Consider the following 7,480-nt stretch of genomic DNA (forward strand, 5'->3'; position numbering starts at 1 on the left):
AGACTTGGAGGCTCTGCTTATTCTTCACCAAAGGCAGGGAGGCGGACAGGCCGGCCGTCTGAGTTCAGATCTCTGCCGAGGTACTCACTACTAGCTGCGCATCCCTGAGCTGGTCACTTTCCTTCTCTGTGCTTTCGTTCCCTCATTTTAAAATCACTGAAAATAACCGTTGTTACGAGTAGCCTGCATGTCCGTGGGCTTAGTGCATGCCACAGAGTTACCTATGAATTGGAGAAACCTAGATGTTGATGGAAACCTGCCTCTTTCACAAGGCCCACCCAGATTAACTGCACTCAGTTTAAAGCCTTCCTTGATTCCCAGAATTTAAAACACAGCTGGCGTGCTGGCTTAGGCAGTACATATACCAAAATTGGGATGATACAGAGAAGATTAGCATGGCCCCTGCCCAAGGGTGACACGCAAATTCATGACATGTTCCATATTTGAAACAAAATAAAACAAACAAAAAGGGCAGCTGGGATTATGTAAACTAACAATAACGGGATGGGAGTAGGCTCTGTACCCCCTCCCCTGTACCCCTAACTTAGACTCCTAAGCCTGGGGTTTGCAGGGAGCTTCCTGTGTCTCAGTTTCCTCTATAAACTGAAGGTGATAATATCCATGTTAGCAGTTTTAGTAAGATGAAAAAAGGCAGAACCCTGATTATATTGGAAAGAAACAAACTATTTTTTCCAAACATGTTTAACAACCTGGAAAAATGATGCTACTATATTTTTCTTTTCTGAATTCAATTTTTTTATGTAAAACTTTTAGAAAGGGAAGGCATTGGTACATTCTCATGGCAAAAGTTCCAAAATATAATGTTAGATGAAAAACGGCAGTGAATTGTATATGAGATATGACTCCTACTTAGTTTTTAAAAAGTATAAATCCGGGAACCAGCAGTTAGCATAATGGCTATGTCGCTGGACTCCCACGTAGTCGACCGCGGTTCGTGTCCCGGACCCGGTGGCTTAAAACTCACGCCGGGCGCGTGTGCGTGCGTGCCCAAGAGCCCGAGAGGAGAATGGAGGAGAAGTGATTGCGGCGTGACCATCCCCCCGGGGGGTGATTTCTCGCTTTCTGTCTCTATGTCTCTCTCTGTCTGTCTGGCGAGCGCACGCGCCCTACAGTGAAAAATCTCTCAAAAAAAAAAAAAAAACAAAAAGTATAAATCCGAGACTGGCAGACGGCATAAAGGTTACATTGCTGGACTCCCACATAGTCGATCACGGTTTGAGTCCCGAATCCAGTGGATTAAAACTCATGCCGGGTGCACGTGTGTGCATACCCAAAATCCCAAGAAGAGAGTGGATGAGAAGGGGTTGTGGTGTGGCCATCCCTCCAGGGGTGATTTTTCACTTTCTGTCTGTCTCTCCGGTGAGTACACGAACTCTATAGTAAATATCTCTATCTCAAAAAAGGTATAAATCTATTGAAAAATAAATGTAAGGAAATCTGCCAAGACATTAACAGTATTACCTCTGGGTGGTGGGATTACTGGACATTATTATCTTCAATTTTGCACTTTTATATTTTCCAAATTCTTCTTAAATGAAGATGTGTTATTATTATTATTTAGAGATTTTTTGCTATAGGGTGTGTGCGCTCACCAGAGAGACAGGAAGATGGAAAGCAAGAAATCACTCCGGGGGCCTGGCCATGCCTCAATCCCTTCTCACCCATTCTCCTCTTGAGATTTTGGACACACATGCATATGTGCCCAGTGTGAGTTTTAAGCCATCAGGTCTGGGGCTTGAACCACAGTCAACCACATGGGAGCCCAGTGACGTAACCATTACACCGTTTGTTAGCCCCAAAGATGTACTATTTTTCTAAACAGGAAAAATTTTTTTTAAATTAAAACATTCAAGGCTAAATAAAAGCAAGTAATATCATGCATGTGTCAATAATCAGAAAGCTTTGGGAACCAGCAGTTAGCGTAATGGCTATGTCGCTGGACTCCCACGTAGTTGACCGCAGTTCGCGTCCTGGACCCGGTGGCTTAGAACTCACGCCGGGCACGTGTGCGTGCGTGCCCAAGATCCCGAGAGGAGAATGGAGGAGAAGGGATTGCGGTGTGGCCATCCCCCCTGGGGGGTGATTTCTCACTTTCTGTCTCTATGTCTCTCTCTGTCTGGTGAGCGCATACACCCTATAGTGAAAACCTCTCCAAAAATAATAATAATAATAATCAGAAAGCTTTAAAATGAAAATTCTAGGGACCTGCAGGTGGCATTGTAGTTAAGGTGCTGGACTCCCACATGGCCGACCATGGTTCGAGTCCCAGACCTGGCAGCTTGCTTCCTCACTCTCTTTGTCTCTCTCTGGTGAGTGCACCTGCCCTACAGCAAAATAAAGAATAATAACAATAATAAATAAGATTTTTTTGGAGAGGTTTTGCTATAGGGTGCATGCGCTTGCCAGAAAGACAAAGACAGAAAGTGAGAAATCCTCACCCAGGTAGGGGGGGGGATGGCCACACTGCAATCCCTTCTCCTCCATTTTCCTCTCAGGATCTTGGGCACACACACACACACACACACACACACACAAGCACCCGGCGTGAGTTTAAGTCACCAGGTCTGGGACTCAAACTACGGTCGACTACATGGAAGTCCGGCAACATAGCCATTACACCAACTGTTGGTCCCAATAAATAAGATTTTTAAAAATTAAATTAAAATTCTGCCTTTTGGGGCATTGTCCATCTTCTCCTAGGCCACTCCTGCCTCTTAACAACACGAAAGCACCAGGTCCAGACCAAGGGGCGGGTCCATGACTTTTTCCTCTTTGAAAGCCACCCATAGAGCTTTCTGCTCCGTTGGTTCTCAGAACCCCACTGGCCTCCTTAGAACCAAGTTCCTTCTGCTGAGTGAGGGCTGGCCCAGCCAGAAGAGCCCTAGGCAGTGCTCTGCAGAACTGGAGAAGACCCTTGAGATCCCTGCAGAATTACAGTTATGTAATGAGCCGAGGAGGTCGCTTATTGACCTGCCTAAGAAAAATTAAAAATAGGGGCCAGCAGATTGTGTAGTGGTTAAGGCGGTGGACTCCCACATAGCCGACTGCAGTTTGAGTCCTGGACTTGACAGCTTGAAAAACATGGCGCATGTGCATGTGTGCCCAAAATCCTAAGAGGAGAATGGAGAAGAGACTGTGGCATGGCCATCTCCCATGGGGGGTGATTTCTCGTTTTCCCTCTCACTGTTTCTCTCTCTCTATCTCTGGTGAGAGCATTCACCCTATGGTAAAAATCCGGGGGGGGAGTATATTATTATATATCCGTATATTTATCTATATGTGTATATTATTTATATATGTATATGTTATTATATATAAATACATTGGTGTGTGTGTGTGTGTGTGTGTGTGTGTACATGCTTTAACATTCATGCCTCCCTCTCTTTGGGATATCTTGCCAGACGGCTTTATTGAACTTAGAAGCTCAAAAACCTTCAATAGCTCATTTCCTTCTGAGTGGATATTGGCCAGCCTCTCTAATCCGGCATTTAAGGGTCATTAGGATCTGAACCAACTTTCCTTACAGCCCACGTGCCAACCAAATGTGCCACCTGCCATCTCCAAAGCCTGTACAGAGAGGAAGTCACGCGTGAAGAGAGCTAGGTGAGAAGAGGGGGCAGGCGGGGTCTGTGGCGACTGCGGCAAGCCCTGACTTTCCAGGGAGGCCATCGTTCCTCAGTGTCAGTTAAGTGCTGGCTGGCTGGTGAGATCTTCCAGTTTTTCAAGAGAATCAGAAAAGTCTACATCTTTATGTAGAATCTTCTGATCTTTAAATAATTACTGGCGGCTAATTCACAAAACACATTTGGCCAGTCTGCTGATCACCATCTGTGCCTTGTCTTGGGAACGCATTGAACTTTTCTCCCTTTGCACCGTAGCTTTTGCCATTTCCACTACCAAGAACACCCTCCCACTCATCTGGGTCTGACGAACTCCACCTATTCTGTCGGGCTCAGCCAAGACACCACCTCTTCTGGGAGCCTTCCAGGATGACCTTAGCTAGAGGTGACATCTCCTTCCTCGGGGCTGCACCACTCACTTGGCACCCTATCTGTCCCACCCCATGCCACAGTTGTCTCAGTAAGAGTCCTATTTCTCCGGATAGACAAGGAGCTCCTGAAACATTCCATAAATATTTAGGAAGCATCTGCTATGCTGCAGGCACCCTGCTAGGAAGTGGTGATATGGCCCCATATGAGACAGACAGTCTTTGCCTTGATGGACTATAGTCTAACATGGGGGTCAGACCTTAGATAAATCACTCTCAAAATACTGAGTACCAATTGTAATGAGTTTTATGGAGTTAGGATAGCTTATAAAAAGGACTTGGGGGGCCGGTAGGTGGCGTGGTAGTTAAGGGCATTGGATTCCCACATGGCCAACTGTGATTCAAGTCCAGGACTTGGTGGCTTGCTTTCTCCCTTTCCCTTTCTCTCTTCCTCATTCTGGTCAAATGGAAATAAATAAACGAATAAATAAAGTTAAATAAAATAATTCTTTTTTAAAAAAGAATTATTTAATTTTATTTATTCATTCATTTATTTAATTTGACCAGAGAGAGAGAAAGTGGGAAAGCAAAGCAAGCGGTCCAGGACTCCAATAGCGGTTGGCCATATGGGAATGTTCAGTGCCTTAACCACCACGCCACCTGCTGGTCCCTGAAATAAAATAATTCTTTAAAAAAAAAAGAACTTGAGCCAGCCAGTGGGATGGTGGTTAAGGCAACTGGATCCTACATCGGTTGATTGCGTGGCTGAAATCCTAGACCTGGTTGCTTGAAAAACATGCCGTGGGGGAGAGACTTTGAGCTCATGCTCGCTGCAGGGGTTGGAGGTCAGGGCAAGTATCTCGTGGGTCATAGGAGAAAGATGGCAGTGGAGTTAGGTGTTACCCAGGAGGAAATAAAGAAGAAGCCTGAAAAGCCAATAGACCGTGAGAAGACATGCCCTCTCTTGCTGCAGGTTTGCACCACCAATAATAGTCACCATCAACAATAACGGTCGCCACCACTGAACGGATGAGTTTTCCTGCCAAAACATACCATCCAGCGAGCTGCAGATCCATTCTTGGATGGATGCAACCTTGAAAGAATTGACTAGTTTAGTAAAAGAAGTCTACCCAGAAGCTAGAAAGAAGGGCACACACTTCAAATTTGTTTTTACAGACCTTAAAAGACCTGGCTATGGAGTTAAGGAGCTCAGCAGCACCATGTCCGGCAGAAAGTGGACTGATGATTCCATGACCCTGCAGTCACAGAAGTTCCAGAGAGATTATTTGGACATAGCAATTACCCCCTACATCAGGTGCCCTTCAGGGCACACGAGACCATGTTAAACTCTATTTACTGTTTCTTGAATTTATGTTTCAGTCAGTTATGTAAAATAAATTGACATCCTCTTCCTCCTGATTATTGCCACAAAGCCTTTACATTCTAAACAAATTCTAATGCATCTACTTAGGAGTTAGGTTTGGATGTGCTGTGGTATGAATATTAACGGAAAGTCTGTATGTTTCAAGCCCTTCTGTAAAATATAAAGAAAAGTGCTCTTAGCATCCTGTGTAAAAATGTATTGTTAAATGTATGTGTGCAATCAGAAAAAAAGAAAAACATGCTGAGTGCATGTGTGTGCATGTTCAAAATCCTGAGAAGGGAATAGATTGTGTGGCACGGGAGGAGGGTGTGTGTGTGTGTGTGTGTGTGTGTGTGTGTGTGTGTGATTTCTCCACTCTCTGTCTCTCTTTTGCAAACGCATGCACCTGTAGCAAAAACTGAAGGAGAAAAAAAGGATTTAATCCAGACAGGAGGATTAAGCAGGTCACGAGGTAGCTTGGAGAATTAGCGGGAGGGCTGCTCTGTAAGGTCGTACAGTTTGTACACCGCACAAAGGTGACCAGATCAGAGGCCAGGCGATAGCTGAAACATGAAATGCAGCTCCTTCCTGCTTGTCCAAGCCTGTTTCTAATGTGCACAAAGGTACCGTATAGGCCAGTAGGGGCAATGCCTAAGTCCTCCTTTCTACTCCTCCAAAACTGCCCTAAATAAAATTCTTTTTTTTTTTGTAGAGGTTTTCGCTATAGGGCGCGTGCGCTCGCCAGACAGACAGAGAGAGACATAGAGACAGAAAGCGAGAAATCATCCCCCAGAGGGGATGGTCACGCCACAATCCCTTCTCCTCCATTCTCCTCTCGGGATCTTGGGCATGCACGCACACGCACCTGGCGTGAGTTTTAAGCCACCAGCTCCGGGACACGAACCGCAGTCGACTACGTGGGAATCCAGCGACATAGCCATTATGCTAACTGCTGGTTCCCCCTAAATAAACTTCTAAATCTAAATAAAAAGAATGCACATGCAGCCTTAAGAGGTGTCTTCGGTTCTCCCCTTTCTACCAGAATATACCTCCTATATCCTGACTTTGGAGATTCTTGGGATCAGGGCGGGCATCTTGGAGAAAGCGCTGGGTCTGAAGGATGAGAAGGGAGTATGTGGAATAGCATGCGTGAGGCCTCTGAGGGGAGGAAGTTCTATGGCCAAAGGTAGTTGGTGTGACTGAAGTGTGGACCAAGATGGGACAGCATTAAGGGGAGACTGAGGGGTGGGCAGGTGGCATGGTGGTTAAGGTGCTGGACTCCCACATAGCCGACCACGGTTTGAGTCCTAGACCTGGCAGCTGGCTTTCTTACTTTCCCTTTCTCTTTCTCTGTCTCTCTTAGGTCAAATTAAAAAGTAATAGTAACAAATAAAATTAAATAATCAAATCTTTGAAAAAAAAAAAAAAAAGGGAGGTGGGTGGTCCAGGCCAGGCTTTGACCATACCCTGCATGGCCTCAAAGGCTCAATTCTCATCCTGAAACAGCTTATGTATCCCCCTACCTAACCACATTGCTTCCTGGCCAAAGCTCACTCCCAACAGAGATACATGATAACAGAAACTACTTTCACAACCTGTCTACCGCCAGGCCAGTTGCACATCCATTCTTCCTTCTTGGTCTTCCTCAGGAAGTATTCTTCATTTTTTCTTTCTTTTAAAAATCAGATTTTTTTTATTTTAAAAATGAATAATTATTATTACTTAAGTTGCTATAGGGCATGTGTGCCTACCAGAGAGAGAGAGACAGAGAGAGAGCAAGAGAGAAAGTGAGAAAGCAAGCCACCAGGTCTAGGACTCGAACTGCTGTTAGCCATGTTGGAAGTCCAGTGCCTTAACCACCATGTCACCTGCTGGCCCCAGGAAGTATTCTTTGATTTCAGTGGAACAGATGAGAAAACTGAAGCTCAATAAGGAAAAGCAACCTGCCCAGGTTAGCCAGCTGTTAAGGGGTTAACTGGAGTCCAGCCCAAGTGTGTGGGATTCCAGCCCTTCTGGCTGCCAGGCAGCAGTGGCCTTCTAGAATGAACAGGAAATATAAGGAATCCAGAGTCTTCTTCCTCAAAGTGGGGTCTGGGGCCCAGCAGCAT

At 45.4% G+C, this 7,480-nt stretch overlaps 1 non-coding gene and 1 pseudogene across 1 annotated transcript; both read left to right on the forward strand.

The window, feature by feature from the left end:
* The first annotated feature begins 340 nt into the window (after window positions 1–340).
* LOC114005443 (U6 spliceosomal RNA) lies at window positions 341–447 on the forward strand. The gene has a single exon (XR_003547294.1). It is a non-coding gene; the product is annotated as a U6 spliceosomal RNA (small nuclear RNA).
* A 4,293-nt stretch (window positions 448–4,740) lies between these two features.
* Window positions 4,741–5,582, forward strand: LOC102480684 (histone deacetylase complex subunit SAP18 pseudogene; annotated as a pseudogene).
* Window positions 5,583–7,480: the final 1,898 nt, after the last annotated feature.

Source organism: Tupaia chinensis, unplaced genomic scaffold (genome assembly GCF_000334495.1).
Source record: "Tupaia chinensis unplaced genomic scaffold, TupChi_1.0 Scaffold143796_1, whole genome shotgun sequence".
In the NCBI taxonomy this organism is placed as follows: domain Eukaryota; kingdom Metazoa; phylum Chordata; class Mammalia; order Scandentia; family Tupaiidae; genus Tupaia; species Tupaia belangeri.